We start from the raw sequence: 24,650 nt of genomic DNA on the forward strand, positions 1-24,650 counted from the left end.
TACGTTCTTGAGTTCTGCTGAACAATGTTGTGCCTGTAGTTAGCAATACTCTGGTGTACACTCAAATTTCGTTAAGAGGGAATATCTCATGTTAACTGTTCTTACACAACTTTAGAAAGAAAGAGAAAAGGAAAGGAGGAGGGAAGGAAGGAATGGAGGAGGGAAGGAAGGAAAGAAAGAAAAAAAGAAAGGAAAGAAGGAAGAATGAACAAAAGAGAGAGAGAGAATCTCCCCAGTCCAGCCATTTGATGAGACTGCTGCCCCAGCCAACAGTTTGCCCACAACTTCATGAGTGACCTTGAGCTAGAACCACCCTGTGCAGCTACACTGAGATTCCTGACCCACAAAAAATATCTGAGATAATGAATGTTTGTTGTTTTAAGCTGCTCAGTTTGGGGACAATTTGGTATGCAGCATGAGATGACTAACACACCCAGCTCCCTCATATGTAAAATGAGATGAATAATACAAGAGTTACTGTGGTGATGAAATGAGTTAATATTGGCAAATGATGGGGAACTACCTGGCACAGAGTAAGTGCTGGATAAATATTTACATATTTACTTTAAAAGGTAGTACATGTGTAACTTTATCCCCTTTGTAAACAAATATCCTCTTTGAAAAACACAAATGGGAAAACCCTGTAGACAGTGTTCAATGTTCTGCGCTTACTTTTTTTGTTGTTTAATATGTAGATCATAGCCATTCTCCTACATCTTCACACATAAATTTGTCTCTTTTTTAATTTTATTTTTTATTGAAGTGTAGTTGATTTATAATTTTAGTTTCAGGTACACAGCCAAGAATTTAGTTACACATACACATACATGTATTTTTTCTTTTTGGATTCTTTTCCATTATATGTTATTACAAGAAATTGAATATAGGTCCCTATGCTCTATAGTAGGACCTTAGCGTCATCTCTTTTTCACTGCTGTATAATATTCCATTGTTTAGCTGAATGCTGCTTTATAAAATCAGTCCTTTATTGGTGGGGATGTTTCAAGGTTTTTGTTGTTCATTTTGTCTCAGTGCCCCACCTTAAATTGTGATGTTTTCAGTCGTAGACTCTTCCAGGTGGAAGAGACCCATCTTTGGAATCATTCAGTGCTGAGGTTTCAAACTGCAGTTCTGGGAGACCAGGTGCTCTGCGGCGCCCCCTGCCTGTGATCAAAACTGCTTCCTTTTCACCAGTCTGACTCCAAACACAGGTCTCCAGACACCTAATCCTCTGTTATTATTATTATTATTATTATCATTCAGATATAATTCTCATAACATGAAGTTCATCATATTAAGGTGTACAAATCAGTGATTTTAATTAAAAGTGTGGTACAACCAACCCCACTATTTAATTCCAGAACATTTTCACTGTCCTCAAAGGAAACCCAGACCCCTAGACCCATTAAGCAGTCCCTCAACTCCTCCCTCCATGGCCCCTGGCAACCACAAACCCACTCTCTGTCTCTGTGGATTGGCCTATTCTGGACGTTTCACATCCGTGGAATCACACGATATGTGGCCTTTGGAGTCTGGCTTTCACTTCCTAGAATGTTATCAAGGTTCATCCGAGTTGTAGCATGTGTCATTGCTTCATTCCTTTTTATGGCTGAATAATAGTCCATCCTGTAAATATACCACATTTTGTTTCTCCATCCGTTGACGGACATGTGAGTCCTTTCCACTGTGAGGCTGTTGTACATGAGTAATGCTGCTATGAATGTGCGTTGACAAGTTTTCATGTGGATGAACGTTTCCATCTCCTTTGGATTTATACCTAGTAGAATTGCTGGGTTGTACAGTAACTCTGTTTAACTTCTTGGAATTCAGTTTTAGTAGCACGGAAGTTCTAGGGAAACCAGGACAAGTGGCCCCTCCCTGTAAGTGATTCCTCCTTGTTGCCACTTGTCCTGGTTCCGTAGGTAAGAGGACCCAGCAGTCGAGATGCTGCCTTCTGTATGCCCCCTTCCCACCACTGCTACCCAGCTTTTCTGGTTCTGTGACTTCCTGTACCGCAGACACTGGCTGTGCCGTTTCCACTCCAAACTGTGCCCTGTTCATCTTCCAGAGATTGCTATGTGGTTTGAGTAGCTTCTTTAAGCAAGCTTTCCCGCTGGAAGAGACTGAAAGCAGATTCCACTAGGGGAAATGTCAGCTTTTCCTCCATCCACTTAGGAGCCCTGGGTGTCCTGTGTCAGCAGGGACCCAGCACTTCGTGATAAGGGGTCATTTGGGCCAGAATAGGAATACGGAGGAGCTGAGAGCGACAGAACAGAGGGTAAGTCCTGAGCTGAGATTTCCTGCTGGAAATTCACGCCCATTTCCTCCCGCCCTGCCATAACATAGAACCACTGTTTGAGTGGGAAATCGTGGGACTGCAATGAAAAGCTAAGGGTGAATCGCAGAGCATCCCTTCCATATCTTCCCTGGGTTGTAGTCGGAGTCTTAAACCCCTTCATATATGCATTCCTTTCATTTGCATTTTCCTGACGGAAGCATTTTGCCCATCTAGCCTTAAGAGATTTGGAGCAACAAAAGAATTGAAAGCAGGGTCTTGAAGAGAGATTATTTGTACAACCATACTCATGGCAGCATGATTCACAGTAGTCAAGGTGGAAGCAGCCTAAGTGTTTGTTGATGGACGAATGGATAAACAAAATGTGGTGCATCCACGTGGAATATTATTCAGCCTTTAAAAAGAAGGAAATTCTGACACACAATACGGATGAAACTTGAGGGCGTTATGCTAGAAGCCAGACACAAAAGGACAAATACTGTCTGATTCCACTCCTGGAGGAGTCAAATTCATCGAGACAGGAAGTAGACGGTGGGGCCAGAGGCTGGGTGGGGGGGTTAGTGAGTGTTTCATGGGGACAGAGTTTCAGTTTGGGAAGAGGAGAAAGTCCTGGAGATGGACGGTGGGGATGGTTTCAAGACAGTGTGAATCTGCTTAATGCCATTGAGCTGTGCACCGATAAGTGGTTTAAATGATAAATTTTATGTATATTTTATCTCAGTTAAAAGAAATTTAAGATAGGTTTTGGCAAGGAGGTTGCATCTGCAGGCTTGGTGTTCCACTGTCCATTTAATCAACAGTAATTTACTGAGGAACAGCTGTGTTCCAAGCCCGACTCCAGGCCCAGCTTTCTCCGTCTCGGCACTGCTGGCTTTGGGGCCGGATCCTTCTCTGTGGTGGGGCCATCCTGGGCATTGTAGGGTGCAGCTTGCCCCGCTTCTACCCGCCAGATGACAGTAGCTCCCCTCCCCTAGTTGTGACATCAAAAATGTCTCCAGACATCGCCCAGTGTCCCATGGAGGGCAGAATCATCCCAGGTGAGACCCTCTGGGCTAGAGGATCCCGTGGGCCCCCAGGAGACTCTGTGCTCCATAACCATGTGACCTTCGGAAGCCCTAGGATGCTGCGTGCATTGAAATATGCAAACTGAGGGGTGGGGGGGCACCCTAGTTTACATAGTTTAGCCTATTGGAACTTCATTCTGGTGCACAGTGCGAACCAGGGGTCAGACTCAGTCCTTTCCCAGAATGTTAATGCCGGGTTTCTGAGTCTAGGCACTGTTGGTATTTGGCGCTAGATAAATTCTCAGTGATGGTGACTGTCCTGTGCATGGTGGGGTGTTGAGCAGCATCCTTGGTCTCTACCTAGTAGCTGCCAGCCGCACCCCACTAGTTGACTTACAAAAATGTTCCCAGACATTGCCAAATGTCCTCTGTGGGGCAGAGTCACTCTTGGCTTAAAACCTCTGCTTTAGATGTTCGGGGTCCAGGAGAGTAGACAGAAGAGGTCCTCACCCTAATGGAAGTTAACTTAGACTGGAGGATGGACGGGGGAGAGGCAGCACACAGAAAAGCAAATGAAACAGGGCTGTAAACTGACATTTCAGCCGGGTCCCCAAGACACAAAGATATGGAATATCCCCTGGGGACCCCAGGCCAGAGAGCAGGTTTTCAGAGGAAATAACTGAGAAAGGGTTTCCCAACTCGAAAGGCTGTTCACCTACCAAGAAGGAACAGGAGGGTACCATCAGAAGGGAACTTTTTAAAAGGATGTCTTGGCCGAGAATGTCCAGGGGTTGTGGAGGGTTGAGTGCACAGTGGGGTCTGATTGCCCCTCCCTCTGATCCTAAGGAGGGGACTCAAAGGGCATGCCTTGGCTCCAAGGAAACCCGCTGGGAGCAGGGAGTGGGTGATGCTGGCGTTCCTGCGAGGCGTGCTGGACTGGTACCTGCATCCTGCCAGATGCTGCAGGACGAGAGGCGGGCTGGCCGGCTGTTTCGGCAGCCGAGCCAAGGCAACTTGCTAAATCTGGACGGGCTTGCAAACAGTGGGTTTGTTTGGGAAGAGATGTGTGTTTCTCGGGAACGAGATGTGCTCAGAGAGCCAGCATGGGGGCATCTTAGATCTCATCCTGAAGCCTGTTCTGGCTTCCCTCCCCAGAGGATAAGCAGGACATGGTGCCTCGATTCCTAGGGACTGGAGAGAGAGGAAGCGGTGGTCAGTGTAGTGAGTCTGGCCCGGTAAAGGGGAATGCAGGTGGCAACCCACCCACCGAGGACAGCTTCTCAAAGTCTCCTGCACTTGATTTATTATTGCTCTGCTGTTGACATCTTGAAATTCTTAGTAACTTTCAAACAAGGGGCCTTTTCCACGTAGGTGGACAGGGGCAGGTGCAGCTCTGTATTCTTTCTCCGAAGACTTCAGTCTTCTCCCAGGAGCTAAGCAGGAAGAGAGACATGCAGGACTGTTAGACCCGGGTGAGAATCAGGCCCTTGGATGAGAGAGTGGTGATGTCACGGACTGCTGCTGCCTTTCCAAGGAGGTTGCCCTTAACTCAAGGGTTGAGGGTTATTCGATTTTCTTAAAAACTGACCAGGCAGGCTCCCCACCTTGTCTTGTCTTTTTGTGAAGGACGACTGTCACCTGACCAGGTTAAAGCTCCTGGTTTCTAACTTTGAACTGAAATAACTTATTTTGTACAGTCAGTTCTGCTCTAATGTGATGCACGTGTTCCTAAAAATCACCGCCCTGGGCAAAATTACAGGATAAAACACGCAGGGCTGGCTTGTGGTAAAATGGACTTCAGGTGACAGTACTCCAAAACTTCGTCAGTGAGTTATGCTTAAAAAGGAAAAGGAATCTAGTTAATATGGTGACAGTCTTTTAATAACCTTATTGAGCTATAATTCACATACTGTGAAAGTCATCCTTTTAAAGCATGTAATTCAGTGGTTTCTAGGATATACACAGTTATGCAACTATCACCACAGTCAGTTTTAAAATATTTTCATCACCTCCGAAAGAAACCCCATACCTCTGAGCAGTCACCTCCACTCCCCATTTCCCCTTTTCCAACCCCTACAACACACTTAGCATCGTGTGTTGAAGGTTCACCCGTGTCCTAGTGGTGTCAGGACTTCATTCCTTTTTTTTTTTTTTTTTGCCTAATAAAATTCTGCCATGTGGCTTTCCCATGCTTTACTTATCCATCTATCCATTGAGGGCTCCAAGGCACCTCCTGTCCTACTCTGACTTTTCCCCTCACCTCCCCACATCTAGTCCATCAGAATGTTCTCCAGAATGTACCCCTGATCCACCCACTCATCTCTGCCTCCACTGCCAGGTCCCTGATCCAGGCCACCATACTTTTCAGTCCAGGAGAACTGGAACAGACTCCCAGCTTCTCTGTCTTTCTTGTCTCTGACAGTCTGTTCCCCATACAGTGAGCTCTTCAAATCACAAATCACAAATCAGAGTACATCTGCTCCTGCTTAAAAACCCTCCCATGGCTTCCCAATCTGACGAAGACCATTTCCCAATGGCCTATGAGGCCTCAAATGAAATGACCCCCTCCATCCTCTGACTCGCCACCCCCACCCAAACCCTCCCTGTCCACTCTGCTCCACCCACACCCAAGGACCTGCTTTTTGTATTTTCCACACTAGTTTCCATCCCAGTGATTTTGAATTCCTGAAATGTTCTCTTCTTCTTCCTTGTTATTCTGACCTTGGCCCATGTCACCCCCTCAGAGAGGCCTAGAGTGACCAGCTCTTCCGGCTTTGCCTGGGAATTTCCCGGATTTAGCGCTGAAAGTCCCATGTCCTGGGAGACCCCATAATCGGCTATCCTGGTTGGCCACACTTGGGAGGCCCTCCCTGGCTGTTCTGTCCAAAATAAGCCCCCCCTACTGACCCCCAGGTACTACAGTGTCACCTTTCCTGTGAGCGTGGGAATTGTGCCCCTCGCACCCAGAACAAGGCCTGTCAAATAGTAGGCACTTGGTAAACATTTCTGACTAAATTAATAATTGGAGGACAGAAACAGATTCCCGCAGTCCCAGGCTTAAGATTCCATCACATGAAAATCTGCAGGAAGCGATCCATTAGAAAGCTAGTGAGCCGCCATCAGCATTTTCGTTAAAACAAAGCAAGATAGAAAAAAATCACCTGAAGTACCATGTCATGAATATTTTATTTTAGTTAAATACGTGTGTGTGGGCCTCTGGGTAAAATGTATTTCCTGCTGTGCGTTGTGGTCAAAAATGTTTGAAAACCACCCATCTAGTAGTCAAGGGTGTGAGATTTGGTGCCAGACTGCAGGAGTCTGAAGCTGTTTGATTACAAATTCACTTACTCTTTCTGGGCCTCTGTTTCCTAATCTCTAAAATGGGTATATATAATGCCTCGTTCCTTTCTCAGGATGTGACTGTGAGCTTGAACTTGAGTTAGCATATGAAAAATGCTTACATCTCTTGCTGGCATAAAAGAATAATTTAGTCTACGCTGACCAATATGATTACTCATTGAATGAATGAGGCTGAAATGTAATCTTCCCTTAAATTGCTCTGCCTGCCTCTTCTCAGACAATGCTTTCTCTCCTGGTGTTGCAGCCCCTTCTCCCAAATAACTATCTGTTTGCTTTTTTATTCTGTTTATTGTCAACCCCTCCCCCATAAAAACTCTATGAGGGTCCTTTGTTTGAACCTACTACCTGAGAGTAAACGGAGGGAAGGAGGTTGACATTTTCTGTGAAGGGCCAGATAATAACTATTTTAGACTTTGCTTATTCCATCCCATCTTTGTGCAAACACCCTACTCTCCACTACCCAACCCTGTCCCAGTGGTATGACAGCAGCCTTGGGTCCCTTAAAGAAATGGGGGAGACTGTGTTGATAAAATTTTATTTGCAAACACAGGGGAGCAGAATTCAGCCCAAGGGCCGTAGTCTGCCAACCCTTGAGTTGAAAATACTGGATTCGATAAAATAAGATAGATTTTTATATAGTTTCCACATGTCACAAAAGCTTCTTGATTTTTTTTTTTTAACCACTCAAAAAGTATTTTAAAAATCCCAGCTTGTGGTGCATGAAAACGAGGCAGTGGGCCGCATGTGGCCCGCGGGTCGGAATCTGCTGACCCCGGAGCCAGATTGTGCCAGGATGCCGACAGTCGTCTGTGTAATGAGCAAAGGCCCCTGGGTCCCCGAAACTCGGCCTACCGGGAGCCGAGCCACCGGCACCCGGCCCGCGCGCGCCTCTACTGCCAACGCTCCGACTCGCGCGCGCCTCCTCCCAAGCCCCGCCCTCCTTCGCGGCGATTGGCTGGGCGTCGCCCTCTTCCTCGCCGAGCAACGCCCCCCTCTGACGGGCACCGCAGGCGGCCAATGGAAAGTCATGAGGCTTTTCGCCCCGCCCTCTCCGCGCCCGTTGGAGGCGGGCATGGGCGGGCCGTTGAGGCGGTGGGGCGTGGAACCTGGAAACCGTTGCCGATAACAACGCCCCGCCCTGTCGCGGCGGGCGGGCAGGCTGCTCGAGGCGGGCGGGCGGGCGGGCGCCGGGAGCGGGAGGAGGAGCGGCCGCGGCCGCCACCGCCGCCGCCATAGAGACTGTAGCCGTGGAGACTGTTACTTACCAACGGGGACCAACACGCAGCAGCAGCCGCCGCCGCCGCCGCCGCCGGAGCCGTTGCCCGAACTCCCGGCTCGAACTCCAGGTGACCGATGCGACCAACACGGCCGGGGAGTGCGGGGGGCGGCGGGGACCCCGATCCGGGGGTCGGGGAGCGGGCAGCGCAGTCCCTGCCGTTCACCTCTAACGTCCGGGATGGCGCGTCCGCGGTACCTACCTCCGCACCCCGAGTCCCGAAGGCGCGGCCGAGTTTGGGGCTCCCGGGGACCCCTTCTTCCTTTTAACCAAACTCGGGGGAAGGTGGGGACCCATCGCCTCACTTTTTACAAAACTTCCTGAGTTAGGAGTTCCCAGGAACCCCCTTTTCACTCTTACCCTCAAAATCCCCGAGTTGGGACCATCCAGGGAACCCCTCTCAAACTTTTGCCTTTAAACTCCCTGAATTTGGAGCCCCTGGGAAACCTCTTCTCACTTTTATTCCCCAGATCCTTAAGCTGGGGGTGCCCGGGGACCCCCTTCTCACTCCTTCAAACGCCCTGAATTGAGGACGCCTTGACAATGCCTCTCGAACTTTTACATTTAAACTCCCTGAACTGAAGGCGCCTGGGGACTCCTCCTGTTTACCCCCCAAATCTCTGAAATTGGGGCACCCCGGAGACCCTTCTCTCACGTTTACCCTCAAATTCCTGAATTGGGAGGGCCTAAAAGATCCGTTCTCACCCTTCCCCACAAATTCTTGGATTTGGGGTGTCCCGGGGATGACCTCGTTTTGACCCCGCTTCCAAATAATGAATTTGAGGACCCTCTATAACCCCAATTCTCACTTTTTAACCAAATGTCGGTGCGCTGGTCCAAGAGAAGAACCACTTCCCTCCTCACTTTTTTTGCCAGCGAATTCCCCGATAATCGAGAATCAAGAATCGGTCTTCCAGACACCCGTTTCTCACCCCCCACCCCAGATCCTCGTGTTCAGGGCTCCTCGGACACTCCTCTGCACTCTCCCTTTTAACCCCGCATTCCTAAGTTTGGGGGGTCCCGGATCCGCCAGCCTTTCCACGCCCGTCAGGAAGCCTTTCGTACACCCGCAGCTCCCCTATTTGGATTGATCGCGAAGCAAGGAAAGTTTCACCGAAAGGGCTTTTTTTTTTTTAATTTAGTAATTTATTATTTAGTTTAAAGAGCCCAACCTGTAGCGCAAACTGCTCGGTGGCATTTTCTCTGGGGGTTGTGCAAGTGCGTGTGTGTGTTTGTGAACCCAGCCCCCACACAGACCCCAGTAAATGCACACACCCCCCGCAGATGCTCCTGATTCCTGTCCTTTTCCCTCTGGGACGCGCTGCGGCGCTCCCTCCGGCTTCGTGCCTGTTGGTTTTTCTCGCCGCGGCCCTAGGAAAGCTCGGTTTCCGATCCTAGTGGCTATTTCGAGGGCCCCCGGGGCCCAACTGCCCCTGCCATTCCGGCGGCGGCGGGGGTGGTTCACGGTCCTAATTTTAACCTCCTGGTTGCCCCGCAGGAATGAGGGAGAAGGGCAGGATGCAGCGCGCGAGTCCAGGGCTGCCTTTCCCCGAGACCTCATTCCTGCTTCTGGGTGATTTTATTATGAGCCTCCCCACCCCCCACCCCACCCCCCCGCCCGCCCCAACACGCAGTTATTTTCTTGTTTTGTGCATTTAACTGTCAGTACAGACTTTCATGAGTTTTCCTGCCTCCCCATAAGTTTTATCTTTGCAAATCCAAAATAATCAAACCTGGTGCAGGGCTCTCCATTTCAACTAGGATTTCCCCAACAAAATAACAACAGAAAACATTAACAACATAACCTTTTTTTTGCCTGCACATATTGTCAACATAGTTTTATCTTGTTGCTTCATAATCGGAAATATTATTTGTTTGCTTATATAAAGACTCCTGGCACTGGGAGGGTATAGCTCAGTGGTAGAGCCAGTGCTTAGCATGCAGGAGGTCCTGGGGTCAATCCCAAGCACCGCCATTAAAATAAATAAATAAATAGATAAATCGAATTCCCCCCCCAAACCCCAAAATTAAAAAAATAAAAGAGCTTTCCCCTCTGTCCTGGGGAGTACCAAGTTACCTGTTCTTTCTCCCACTCAAGCTTAAAAACTTGAACTAATTCTTAAATAACCTTAGAAATGGCTACTCACCTACTCTGGCCAGAGAAAAAGAATGTATGGTAAACCCCACCCCCGGAAAGGAATTTAATTTCTTTAATTACTGGCGCTAATCTTGCCAACAGGCTTGGTAAAACATCGGAGGAGACTTGGTAGTCATTTTTTAAAAAGACTTCTCACAATACATGATGGAAAAGATAACTGGTTCTGTGCGCCTATGATACTCCAACTGATCTGTGTCGGGAATGAGTTCAGAAACAGTTTGCCTCTGTGGTAAAAGCAATGTGAATTATTTAGACCTTTATGCGTTCTTCTCATCCCAGATAAACCTCGGAGATGCTCAGAAGGGGAATCCAGGTGGAGAAGGACGGAGTTATTAATTACTCCAAGTAACAGACAAGTCCTTTGAAATTCAATTGGTATTTGCTTTCTGGGTGCAGAGTGCATGTTACCTTAATATTCATCTTTTACCCATGTTTGTCACTGAAGCACTCCCAGAATGGAACTAGGAGTGCAGATGCTGGGAAATTGTTTATCTGGCTCTTATCCCTTAGATCTAATATGTAGTTTCAGATTTGAGTTTAAATTAATTAGTGGTAATCAACATTTAATTAATCTAACTTTAATTAGTATGATAATTGAGTCAAAATTTTAAATGTATTTGTAGGATTTTTATAGCCACATGAGGTTGTTTTACTTGTAAAATTTCAGGGCCAGAAGGAACCATATCTTATAGTATCTTTGACTCTTTCTAGTTAATGCAGGTTGGCCACTTGTTGAAGTAATATGTTCCCCGATGCGCACTTATTTGTAAAATGTGAAACTTCTGTAAAACCAGGGGAAGTTCTCAGAGAAACCGTCTTGTTTGTTGGGACCCTCACTGAACGCGGGGGCAGAGAAGTACCAGTCTGGTGCCTGAAACTCCCAGCCCAGGGCACACCCAACAAGCACATCCATTTTTCTGCACAAAACTGTGTGACTAGTCACACTGAACAGGGTAGATAAGGACTATAAGCAACCACAAGCCAGTTTAGGTCAGGTTTTGTCACTGAACAAGTCGTGCCAAATTTACCAAAAAACTTCCATATTTCAGAATTTTTGGATTTGGCCTTGTTATAAGGGATTATCGGCTTCTGTATTTTTTAAAAAAAAGGTGTTTTGACTTCTTTTCTAGAATTTCAAGGCGATTAGCTCCATGACAGGCAGTGGTGTTTTAGACATGTGCCTGGCCCACAGGCCGTACTGAATAGATGAATGAATGAATGAATGAATGAATGAATGAATGAATGAATGAATGAATGAATATGCACTGGGAATTAGAGAGAAAACTGAAAACCACCTATATGCTTCTTAGAAACCCCAAGATCACCAAAGGAATTCTTATAGGAAAAGACAAAAAAGGGAGAACTTCAGGAGGGGACCGAGGACTGAGGGGGCATGTGGGAGACAGAGTGGGCGCAGAGGTTGGGGAGGAGAGCCGGAAGAGCCTCACTGACTGGTGGAGACCGAGATTCTGGTCAGTCCTGATCAGCCTTCTTAATCCCCTAAATCTGCTCCTCCTGGGCTCCGAGCTCCCTTGGTGAATGTCAGCTGGCCTCTCCTGGTTGCTCTGGCCAACACTTTGGAGTCGTCCTCCATCCCTCTCTCTCTCAGGCCATCACCAAAAAAGAGGGACCTAGAATCTGACCACACCTCCACCGCCAACCCCTGGTCCAAGCCATGGGCGCCTTTTGTCCCAGTGACTGCAGTCTGTTAACCAGGGAGTCATATCGTGTCCTGTTGTGTGTGCCTCACTCAGAGCTCTCCCCCGATCCCGTCTCCCTCAGCGCAAAAGCCCAAGTCTCCCCACCCGGGCTCCCCAGCCCGACTCCTCTTTGGCCTCATCTGCGATCCCACGTGCCCCACTTCAGCGCCGCTGGCCTCCTGGGAGCTCTTCAAACCTCTCCCCGGAAAGCTCTTGGCCCAGGCCTTTGGGGGCTTGTCCCTCCCTGCCTTCAAGCCTTCCCTGAAACTCCCAGGCCATCTACTCACCTGCAAGGGATGACGCTGCCAGCCTCCTTCCCTGCTCGCTCTCTCTCCCTAGCGTTTATCACCAACACGCTGTCTGTTACATGGATTTATTATTGCTGTTGTTGGAATGTCAGCTCAGTGAGAAGTTTGGTGTGTTTTACGGACTTCGGTGTCCCCCAAGCTGAGACTAATTCTGGCACTGAGTAGGCACTCAATGTTTATTAAATGAGTAAATAAACAATCTCCTGCACACTTATGGGGAAAGCTTATGTGAAAATAAAGAGCTGCTCCTTATCTACCATGGAGCACCATCTACATGGCTCAGCACAGCTCAGACTGGATGAACAGGACCGGAGGGAGGAGTGAAGGGAAAATAACGGGTCATAGCACCAGATGCTGCCAGTGCGGGCTTCGGGGCCACGGCAGAGAAGGGGTTAACATTGGCTCTGAGACTCCAGGTGAGGTTTGGCATCTGCAAGATGAGACCGAGACTCGCTTGTGTGGTTCTGATGTTAGAAATCGAGTCTATTACTGCTTCGCCCGGGGCCGGGCACGTTACAGGTGTGCAGTAGAGGGGCTATTGTTTTTGTTGCTATTTTTTATTATTAGAATGAAGCAAATGAGCAGTGTGGCCTGCCTGAGATGATTTTTTTGTTTTGTTTTGTTTTGTTTTTTGGGGGTGGAGGTAGTTAGGTTATTTATTTACTTATTTAATTTTAATGGTGGTACTGGGGATTGAACCCAGGACCCTGTTCATGCTATGCACACACTCTACTGCTGAGCTATAGCTGCCCCCGCTTCTTTAATTTTGTTTTTTGACTTTTTAATTTTGGTTTCCTGACCACCAAGCACAGAGGAGACATTCAGTAAATACGTCTTGCTTGACTGAGTGTGTGAGCCTTGCACTGTCTAAGGTGGGAAATAACCTTTGATTGCATAGAAATTCTCCGGTCCAAATATGGTGCTCTCCAAGCGTGAGGGCCTGGGCAAAACCAAAAACACCCAGAAAAGTCGCTCAAAGCCACTCGTCTCGGTTCAGGTCTAGGTCTATCTGAAATGAGTCCCCAGCATCACACGCTCAGATGGGTTTTGCCAAGAGGCCAGCTCTGCCGGCAGGACTTTCAGAGGAGAACATTTAAAAATGGGTTACCCTTCTCTGTTATCGCTGGCTCTTAGCTGCCAATCTGGTCAAAGTCTGGAAATCAGCCACTTGGAGGTGCGAACCGGCCTGGCGTTCGTGCCAGGACTTGAGTTGAGCCCTCGGGAGCAGACCGCCTGGCCCCACTCCTTACTACACCTCACTTCTTTTTTCCTGAAATGCATTCCTGTTTTATGATACATAGGTTTTGGATATTTTAAAGCACGGTTTTATGCCCTGACAACCTTATTTGTAATTTTTATGAATTCTGTGACTTTCCAAAAAGTATAGTTGATTTCCCAAACCTACAGATAATACACATGCATACAGCAAGTGGATTTCAGATGCCATGAATCAGATTATACACGCCATAATCCATATTTTAAAATGAAAAAAAGAAACATAGAAAGCCATTAAAAATATGTAGAACTTACATGTAATGGCCTGATATAGTGATTGTTTATCATTTACAATGTAACAAAGCCCAGATGTGCTATATGCAGTGAGCCTATTTCTACTAAGATTTCTGCAGTTATTTGGAGAGAGTGTGTGTGTCTGTGTGGTGTGTGTGTGAGAGCTGGGCTACTGACATCCACGGAAGCTCTTCAGGAGCTAACAGTTGAGCTGAGACTGAACTGATCAAAGAGCACAGCCTTGTGCAGTTCAGAGGGAAGAGCCTTCCAGGCAAGGGGCAGCAGATGCAAAGGTCCTGTGGCAGGAGGGATCAGCTGGGCCTGGTCAAGGCAGAGAAGGGCGGTTGTGTGGCTGATGGCTGGTGAGCAGAAGAAGGAGAGGCAGAGGGCCCTGGAGGCCATGGAGATGAGTCTGGCTGCTGTTTTAAGTCTGAATTAGGTTTTCAGTAAATTTTACCTCTGCCTGTAGCTGTCAGAGCCATGGCATCGGGTCATTTGTTGAAAGACTTGCTTCCTGGGCCTCTGCTATTTCTCCATTGTTCGTTTATTCATTCGTTGGTTCATTTCTCTCTGAGCCAAGCACTATCCTATGAGATTACAGAGACTAAAGACTAACTCAGGGGGGTATGTTTCAAAATGCAGATGTACTGGAGGTCTGTCTAGGGCAGCGTGATGTACAGAGGAGGGAGGCCACGCTCCCTGGAGGGGCCAGGAAAGGTGCCGAGGAGGAGGGGGCTGGAGCTGAATCTCAGGAGTGGTGTGCCAGCAGACGGGTGGGGAGAGCCACAGCGTGGCTGTGCCCTCTGGAAGCTGATCGCAGGGAGGAGAGGAGATGAGGCTGGATGGGAGCAGGTGTCGGCAAACACGGCCTGTTTTTGGAAGTGAAGCTTCGATGGGACACGGCCATGCTAGCTCATCTACATGCCATCTCTGGTTGCTGTTTTGAGACCACAGCAGGGCTGACTATTTGCGACAGACGCCAAACATGGACCACAAAGCCTAAAATACTTACTGTCTGGGCTTTTAAGGGAAAAGTTTGCTGACCCCTGGCTGAACAGGTGGGGCTTGTCTGCTGCTGGGCTGAGAGGTTTGTTGGGGAAGCACTTGGTGAGCACATGGGATTGTGGCAGATGTATCAGAAGGCTTGGCATTTGGAGGCTGGTGATGGAGAGTCGATGTTGCCATGGTCCAGGTCACCAGGGCCTATGAGACCAGCCGGGGATGCTGAGGAGGACAGAGCTGCGGGGTTCTCAGGTTCTCGGGGGCTTCAGGGACCTGGTGACTCGCTGTGGGACGAAGGGCAGGGTAGAGTCCAGGGCGATTCCCAGGTGTCTTAACTTTGGGGATCAGGTGGAACAGGCCACTTCAGGGAGCAGAGACGCCGATGTCGGGTGGGGGGATCAGGAGCTCAGGCGTGGGCTTGGGGGGCTTGAGATGTGTACGGGACCGCCAAGTGTGGGCAGTGTGGGTTTCGGGGTCTGGAGCTGAGTTGGGGGGCAGTCCTGGCTGGAGGACAGGATCTCTGAGCTGTCAGCATGTGATCGGTCATTTCAATCATGAAAACAGATGCACTTACTCAAGGAGAGGCAGAGAGGAGCAGAGAAGGCCAAAGGCAGAGCCATCCAAATTCAAGGAGCATGAAACCAGTGAAGAATCAGAGGAAAGTGGTTTTTTAAAAACTCACGGCAAAATATAATAACAATCATTTTATGTTCGTTTTAATCAGTGTTAAAGTCACAGCTCGGTGGCATGAAGCACACTACGTGTTGTGCAACCATCCCCACCATCATCTCTAGAACTTTCTCACCTTCCCAAACTGAAACTTCATTTCCCCATGAAACACTTGACTCCCCAGCTTCTGGCCCCCACCGTCCTACTTCCTGTCTCTCTGGATGTGACTCCTCTAGGGACCTTACATGAGTGGAATCAGACAGTATTTGTCCTTTTGGGTCTGGTTTATTTCACTGAGCATCATGGCCTCAGGGTTCATCCTTGTTGTAGCAGGTGTCAGAATCTCCTTCCTTTTTAAGGCTGCGTAATATTCCACCGTGTGGATGGACCACATTTGTTTATCCTTTCATCCCTCAGTGAACACTGGGACTGCTTTCACATTTGGCTGTTGTGAACCCTGCTGGACAGAGGAGATTTTGAAGGGACTCTTAGGTCCCAGGAAAAACCTGGAAAGGGCTGTGAAGGCAAAGAGGGAAGTAACTCAAGAACTGAGCACCAGGGGGTGTGAGGGCTTGTAGAGACCAGAGCGATCAGACGGGGACAGTCCCGGCAGAAGGGAAAAAGCACGCGTCCCCGCAGAGCAGCAGAAGGCTTGGCTCACGAGCACCTGCCATTTGGAAAGCTGTTGAAGCCACGCTCATGGCGCGGCAGTCCATTCCTGAAGTCACAGCAACACTTAACTATGCTTATACTTTTAAAATGCAAACTGCTCATCTTTGGGAAACAGTGCCATGTTTCCAGGATCCGTTTCCGTCCAAAAGGTGCCCTGTGGGGCAAGGCCTGGGAAGCAGTTTCCCCCCCCAAAAAAAAAAAAAATTACCAGCCCGCAAAAATGTGTTCCTGCTCCACCCGGTCCAGGGAGAACCCAAAGAAAACCGCCCAGAGCTTTCCCACCTCTCCTCTTCTCCTCAGAATGCGTACAGATGGAGCCTGCCTGGAGGAAAAATAAACTTGGGTTCCAGACCCACAGAAAACAGTTTCAGGCATGTGCTTCGATTTTCTTCAACTTGTGGAAGAATTCACCTTACTCGGGACTCCTTTCTGTGAGGAACCTTCTCGGTCTCCATCAGTTCAGCAAATATTTGTGGCCCCCAAATATCAGACATGCGAGGGGCTTACCATGAGTCAGATACCCAAGTGTGTGCATATAGCGTTGTGTAGGAGGTTAAGAGGGGAGAGGATGCTCGAGAAATTTAAAATTGTCCGCAACCGTTGGCCACTGACGTTCTGGCCAGAAGTTCAGGCGTGAAGCGGGTACCATTCAGGACCACACCGGTTGTGTAAATCACGTCTGGTTTTACTGTCAGCTCTTCAAGTGACAAACAGGAGTGAATAGAAGGTATTTCTGGAAGCCCTGCACGGCTGGATTCATCGCTGGCAGTGCTCTTGCCACCTGGACTGTGCTCCCGGGGAGTCTCAGCCACCCCAGAAGAGATTCACCCATCAGCAGTCTTCTGATCTAACAAACTGCAGGATGGCAGGGTAGAAGTGGCGTCCAGGAGCGACCTGGGCCCCCACCCAGACTTCCGGTTCCTTCCTTCCATGTGTGTGGTCTACACAGCCTTGCTTCTCTCTCTGTTCTACCCCAGTGGCCACTGGAGTCCTTGCCGCGGGAAGCCCGCCCTCCTCTCCTGTCCTGGAAGCAGGATTTCTTCAGCCTTTAGCTCAGCAGCAGTAAGCATGCTCTGGGGTCACTTCCCCTTCCTTGCATCGACCTTGTTCCTTTGGCTCACGATTCTTATCTCTTCATGCCCTCCCAGCCCACCTCCCTGGGGCTCTCCTGGGCCACCTCAGGAGGAGCGGATGGGCTCTTTCTCTCTGCTTTTTGTAGCCAGATGGATGGACTGTCCCCCTCCCCTTTGTTGTAATCTCATCACACTTAGCTTGGCGTTCAAGGCTGGGCTAGGTCCAACCCCGTCTCCTCTTTCATTGCCTGTCTTTCACGGCACCTCCCAGTGGGCTTTCCCTACCTTAAAGAGGTCTTATCCTTTGGTCTCCCCTCTCTCTGAAATTCATTTCTACTGATGAAACCCTTAACGCTTCTTTCAAGACCTTCCTCTGATGCTCTCTCACCAGGGAATCTTGCGATTTTAATCCATGAGCTAGGGGGGCAAACAGAAGACCAGACCCGGTTTCTCCACCTCATCACTGTTGGCTTTGAGGCTGGATCGTTGTAGGTGGGAGGGCGGTTGTGGAGGGGTGTCCTAGGCTTTGTAGGAGGCTGAGCAGCTTCCCTGGCTCCCACCTGCCAGGAACACCCACCCCACCCCCAAGTCGTGACAACAGCTACATCTCTGGATGTGGCAGATCCCTGGGGGGCAGAATCACCTCTGGGTTAGGGAGCATGGGGTTAATCAGCCAGAAGTGCCACAGCACGTAGATTTAGCACCCCAGGACTCTGTGGGCGGGCGGTAGTGATTTCCACGTCTTACTTCCTGTTCTTGGTTGTGTGCTTCCGGGGCACAGGGACCACCGTCCCTGCCACACTTCCCCCTAGGGCTTCCTACGCCATACATGAGTGAATCAAACACTTGGGCCCAGAGCGTTCTTCAGAGGCAAGGCCTACATCAAATAACAAAGCGAGAATCATGAAACCCTTGCCTGAGATCTGATAGCCTTCAAAACTCCATGTTTTTGATTTGGTCTAAATGAACATTCTGGCCCTTTCAATACCTAGTTTTCCTTTACAAAATCCCCAAAGAAGTTTTCATCAAAGGCTTCCGACTGTTAGTCGACTCCCCTTTTGACCCAGCCAACACTGCAAGTCAAGTTCTTTTCCAGAAAGCACAGGAATCTTCCTCGGGATGTGGTCTTACAACCAGACTGCTGCCAGTCCTGTAGCCGGGAGCCGTGTACACAGTGGAGGATGTTAGATGCCTAATTCTACGTCAAGCCAGTTGCAGTGGCTCAATTCATGTTTGTGTTGGAACTTTTCAAAGATTTTACTCTGTTGAAAGTCAATTTGAAACAAATGTACTTAGATTTGTTAGAATTAGTTCATCAACAAAACACAGGACTGAGAATTTGTGGAGCAAATGAATGCTCCTTTCTGCTGAGTTATAGGACCATTTGCAAGTGTGTGGAACCTTAGCGTTTGCTGTGGCTCTGGCCACGTGAAGGGTTTGAAAGCTGGTTGGAGGAGGGAAGCTGCGTGATGTCTTTGTGGGATACCACTGACTGCCAGCGTGTTTAATTAAATCATGTGAGCTCGCGGTGTTTTATTGATACATGATTGGATTCTAAAATATGATCATGCTGCGGCACGGTAGCACCTACAAGCACGTCTTTTAAAACTTCTACTGCGGCGTCTTCTGCTGTGGAATCAGGCGTGACGGGCTGATGAGTGTTTCCCAGTGATGCAGTGCTTGTGGGGAGTGTTCTCTTGTTTCCTGCTATTCACTAGCAGATAACAGGAGCCCTGTACCAAGGGTTTGAGAAATATTTGTAGGGCAGACTGTTTTCAGTCTGAGAAATGTCTCCATCACATATTTGTCTGTAAATTGGCAAAAGTGCTGTTGCTTTATTTGAACAAAGAAAGCCTGTGGAATCTTTTAATATTCCAAGGAACTTGGGGTTGGGGCAGGGGCGAGGGCATCAAACCTTCTCCATAAAGGACCAGATAGTAAATATTTTAGGCTTCTGTGTGGGCCAGACGGCCCCTACTGCAACTGCCCGCTCTGAATGGGGGTGGCCGTGTGCCAGTAAACTTCACTTATGGGCGCTGAAATGTGAATTTCATGTAATTTTCAGGTGTCAGAAAATATTTTGACTCTGGTATTTCAACCATTGGAAAATGTGGAAATCATTCTTAGCTTGTGGACCGTGCAAGATCAGGCAGCAGACTGAGCCGGACTTGGCCTGGGCGTGGGCCATGGTTTGCTGACCTCTGCCCTGTGAGAGGGGATGGCACGCAGGGGCTCCGCCCGGCGTTCGCAGCCCGTTTTCCCCCGAGAACCCTCAGCCCGCGCCCTCTGCTCCAGCCAGCTCGGCCCACTTGCCCTTCCACCTGCCCCACCCCCAGGACACACCCTGCCTGTGCCTGGCTCCAGCTCTTGAACTAGTCCACCCGCCCCATCTGCCCCCACCCCTCCCCAAACCCCGCTGTGGGATGGTCCTGCCCGGACAGCCGGGTTCAGGGTGAGACCTTCCCAGATTCCCCGCCCCATCATTCATGGTACTGAGTTCCACCTGGAGTCTGCACCTGTCACCTTTGCCACAGAAGGAGTTATTTGTGTCTCCTTTTCTCTCTCATGTGGTATAAGAACCTTGAGGACAGAGACCAGGTCTGACTGTCACTGCACGACACCAAATAGAGTAATGATTTGTTGAATTGACCCCAGTTCTTACCAGATCAAGATCTAATCGTGCTCTAAAATCATTTTGCCTACTTTCCAGTAGAACAAGGCTTCATAAGATATTTGTGATTTCACAGTTGGGTGATTTATTCTCAGAGTCTGCTGAACTGCGATTGTCCAATAGAGATGTCATGGAGGCTGTGTGTGTAATTTTAAAGTTTCTATTAGCCACCTTTTGCAAAGTAAAAAGAGGGGAAATTTATTGAATAATATATTTTTTTAATCCAGTAGGTCCAAAATATTGTCACTGCAACACGGCATCAACATGAAACAATTTTTATTGAGACAGTGCACATCCTGGTGTGTTAAGTCTTGAGACCCAGTGTCTGTTTGACTCCCATGGCACATCTCCATTCGGACGGGCCACATTCCAAGAGCTCAGTAGCCATGGTGGCCGGCGGTGCAGGGAAGAGCGTTAACATGAGGACAGACAGGATCTTGAGGTCACCCATACTCTTTTTTTTAAGGTATTATTATTATCTTTTTAGGTACCATTTTTTTAAATATCTTTTTTTTTTTAATTTGGTTTTTGTGAGGGGAGTTAATGAGGTTTTATTTATTTATTTTTAGTGGAAGTACTGGGGATTGAACCCAGGACCTTCTGCATGCTAGGCACACACTCTACCACTGAACTATGCCCTCCTCATGTCACCACCCCCCATCCCTGCTCTTTAAAAGGGCCAGCAGCTGAGCTGCTTACCGTGTTCAATATTTCACAGCCTCACAGTTTGAGGTCGCTCACAGGGCTGCGTAGCACAGGTCCCCCGACTCGAATATTTGCCATTTTCTCAAAGGATCTTGATTGGACTTTGCAAACAGGTGTCCACTCCGGGCCACTGGGCAATTTGATCCCAGAATTCCCTTGTGACCATTTAGGGACTTTGGGATCCTTATGGACAGGCCCCCTAAGCCTGTTGACTTCCTCTTTTCCATCACGGAAGTCATATCTTTTCACTGTAAAAAATCCAACTGGTACAAAAAAGTGAAAAGGGACGAGAGAGCCTCTGGCTCCCCCTCTCCTCTCCTCCTGCCCCTCCCTCCACTGGCAGAGTTCAGAGTCGATCCTTTCAGACATTTTGTATGCAGATGAAACATACTCAGCGCTACTTCATTATTTTTTAATTGAAATGTAATTCACATATCATAAAAGTCACCCCTTCATAAAGCGTGCAATTTGGTGGTTTTCAGTATATTTACAAGGCGATGCAGCCACCACCACCATCTAGTCCCAGAACATTTCATCACCCCAGGACAAAACCCTGTCCCCAAGAGCAGTCACCCCCAGCCCCTCCCTAGCCCCTCACAACCCACTCAACCCACTCTCTGTCTCTGTGGATTTGCCTGTTCTGGACATTTCACATCCGTGGAATCATTCACTCTGGCCTTTTCTGATGGGTCCTCTCACTGAGTAGCATGTTTTCAAGGTTCATCCATCCTGTGGTGTGTGTCAGAGCTTCATTCCTCTGATGCAGGCAAAAAAAAAAAAAAGGAGAGTATCGTATCATGCCCAGTTTTCTGCGACCTGCTGCTTTCAGCTAGTGTTTAGTTTGTATCTTTCCTTGTCCTCTGTGTGTGTGCTGCGTCTTTTCCACATTCCTGTGTGAGATCCCACCAGGCGGACGTGTCCTGGGGTATTTAATTGGCTCCTTACGAGGGGCAGTTCATTTACCCTTTTTCGCTTTTACTGACGTTGCTGCAGGAAACATTCTTGTCCGAGTATGTTTATGCGCCTGCGGGAGACGTTTGCAGACTCTCAGAAGGGGACTTGCCGGTTGGAAGGGCTCCCTTCCCTTTGCACCGGCTCCCTTTCACACTCACGCTGCAGTCCCGCAGTGGAGGTCACGTCCCCCTGTGTCCTTGCCTGAAACCACGCCGCCAACCCCACCCCTACCCACGTGGCACCCTTTACAAGGTGCCTTGACTCCGGGTCCCCTTCAGAGAACATTGGGTCTCGGGCCTTCTGACGGTCAGGTGAACACGTGTGTCCTCCCCCCGGAAACACACAACAGACGCACCCTCGTGTTCTGCCTGTGATTTGGGAGGTTCCGGGATGCCTGGCAGCCTCTCCCTGGACCAGCCCCTGCTTCTGAAACTCGTTCCTTGTCAGTCCTGCTCTGTCCACGTCACAGCCCACATGCGGGTGACTCAGACCCAGTCTGTCGCCCCGAGCTGCGCCTGTGGCCGCAGGGGCCTCTTGGGGAGGCTCCGTGGCTCGGCCGGTTTGTGCCAACACAAGTTCATGCTTGTCAACTTGACTCTGAGCTGTCTCTCACCCAGCAACGGTGTTTTCCCACCCCTCTGAGTTCCCTGTTGATACGTGGTTTTCACCTCTTTGCTACCGTGACAGGCCACCAAAGCATTCACACTGCCGTTGTTGCAGCAGGAGACCTGTCCCCAAGGGCCAGCACACGTCCCCTGGTGCCGGCCAGGGACTGACGCTCCGGTGGCCATGTCTGCCCTCACCAGCTCCCGGGGGAGCCAACCTCTGTCGCCCTGTGTCACTGACTTCTCATAGTGTAGACACCTCTTTAACTCCACACTAACGGTTTAAAACCAGAATTCTTGTTGAGTGGAATAAAGTTATTCATCCTTTTTAATAAAAAAAAACTCTTTTGTTTGTTTTGGGAGGAATAATTAGGTTTATTTATTTATTGTTTGGGTATTTTTAAGTGGAGGTACTGGGGGTTGAACCCAGGACCTCGTACTGCTAAGCACGTGCTCCACCACTGAGCTAAACCCACCCCAAGTTATCCATCCTTAATCGAAGCTTTTCCCCCACTGTAAATTTAATGAATCATACTTTTCTTTTTAATGGCCTCTAAGACTCCTGAGACACTGACCTGATCTGGTTTACCTTCATTCGAGTTTCATGAATGTCCAATCTTCTGGAAACGATCGCTTCTTTATCCTCCAGAGGGAGGTTCTGGGACATAGTCTCATTTCAGATTCCTGATGGTGAGAACCTACCTCTCGCTGTTCATTACTCACTCCTTCCCCACGATTGGTGCTGTTTACGGGACACGTTTGACCAAATGTTCTGGCATTTTTAAAACAGACTTCCTAACATCTCACCCCACATCACTGAGGTTTTCAAACAGAAAGTCTCTCAGGAGTAGCGTGTGAGGAGTGTTTTTGTTTGTTAACCGAGCTTGCTTCTGAAAGTGTTGTAAAGAATTGTGACCTAGCAGCTTGTCGGGCCCAGCTTTCTCCTTGTTGGAGCGGTTCCGCATCCCGTTACTGCCTGGGTGAGAGCGTGGGGACAGATTGGTTTGCACAGCGTCCATCTGCTCCTCGTCCCGCGTTCACTCACGCTTGCCCTGTCACTTTCTTGTCATTGAGATAAAATTCACATAAGATGCATTGTTTTAAAGTACCGTGCAGCTCTTGGGGATGTTCACACTGCGACATAACCTCTATCACTCTCTAATTCTAGAACTTTTCCTCCCCTCACCCCCACCGAGCAAACCTCGTGCTCCTTAGCAGTCCCTCCCCCGGCCCTCAAGCCCTGGCAGCCACTAATCTACTTCCTGTCTCAGCGGAGTGGCCTGTTCTGGACATTTCCGACAATGGAATCATAGAACACTTGGCCTTTTGGGACTGGCTTCTTCCCCTGAGCATAATGGGTTGAAGTTCACGTACGTTGTAGTGAGTGACAAGGCTTCCTTCCCTTTTGTGGCTGAATAATACTCCGTTGTATGGCTGGACCACGATTTACTTACCCATTCATCCACTGATGGACATTCGGGTTGTTTCTCCTTTGGGGCTATTACGAGTAACGCTGCTCTGAACACCTGTGGACAAGTCCTTGTGTGGACATAGATGTTCATTTGTCCCGGGTGTAGACTGGGAGTGGAGTTGCTGGGTCACACGGTGACTCCACGTTTAGCTCCTGGGGGAATGCCGAGTGTTTTCCACAGCGGCCGCACCGCTTTCCATTCCCACCAGCCGTGTGGGAGGGCTCCAGTTTCTCCACATCCTCACCTCACAACACGTCTTATTTTCCCTTGTTTTTATTGTAGCCAACCTAGTAGGTGTGAAGCGGTCTCTAGTTGTGGTTTTAAATTTCATTTTCCAAATGACTGACCATGTTGGGCATGTCTTCATTTGCGTATTGTCCACTTGTAGACCTCCTCTGGAGAAATGTCTGTTCAAAGGTATCCTCTTTTACCATCTTCTTGCATCCACAGATCCACAAGACCCCTGAATCATAAAGGTTCAGGGGTGCAGGTCAGTGTTACGTGGGGGAGGCAGGGGTCAGGATCCACACAGGACCTGAGCGCTGGTCCCCTCTGCCTCCTGACATGGCTCCCGCTCTAGCCTGTGGGCATGTCATTCCAGAGACTTCCCGACACTCTGCGTCCTCCTGCTCCAGGGGAGAGACATGACAGGGGCGTGGGCTGTCACCCTGAGAGTGTCCTTGAGCCTCTGGCCACTGAGATTTCTAGAATGTAGTTTGTCATCACATGGCCTGCTTGATTACCTGTCCATCTGTTTATCCAGAATCATTTTAGGCTCTCTTAGAGATAAGAATGATTTTGTACATTTTTAAGTGGTTGGGGAAAAAAAACCAAACAGAAGCATAATATATTGGAACCCATGAAATCGTATGAAACTCACATTGCAGTGTCCAGGAGTGAAGGTTTATTGGCCCACAGACGTGCTCACCTGTGTCCGTAACGTCTGGGGCAGCTTTCGCCCTACGTTGGAGGGGCTGAGTAGTCTCCACTGAGAATATCTAACCTCAGAGCCTGCAATATTGGCTGTTGGACCCTTAACAGAAAAGGCCAACCAGCAGCCGGTCTGATGCAGCGCAGGTTACGTCTGACTGGCCCTCAGCACAGCATCAGGCGTTTGTGGACCCGACGCCGGTTTGGAGGTGTGATTTGGAGGGGAGGACCCGTGACTTCCCAGCACGTTTAACACCACTTTTCACTTCCTTTGAGGTAAAGGGAA

General features: G+C 48.9%; 1 protein-coding gene across 6 annotated transcripts in view; it reads left to right on the forward strand.

Moving 5' to 3' along the window:
* The first annotated feature begins 7,806 nt into the window (after positions 1-7,806).
* Positions 7,807-24,650, forward strand: part of RFX2 (regulatory factor X2) — an 86,475-nt gene continuing 69,631 nt past the window's right edge. For 2 of the 6 annotated variants that reach the window (XM_074350977.1, XM_074350976.1), the window contains exon 1: positions 7,809-8,006. The gene's annotated coding sequence lies outside the window, so the exon portion shown is untranslated. Of the gene's footprint in view, positions 8,007-24,650 lie in introns of all 6 variants that reach the window. The other 4 variants (XM_074350973.1, XM_074350975.1, XM_074350978.1 and 1 more) reach the window with 4 other exon arrangements.

Source organism: Camelus bactrianus, chromosome 22 (assembly GCF_048773025.1).
Source record: "Camelus bactrianus isolate YW-2024 breed Bactrian camel chromosome 22, ASM4877302v1, whole genome shotgun sequence".
Lineage (NCBI taxonomy): Eukaryota > Metazoa > Chordata > Mammalia > Artiodactyla > Camelidae > Camelus > Camelus bactrianus.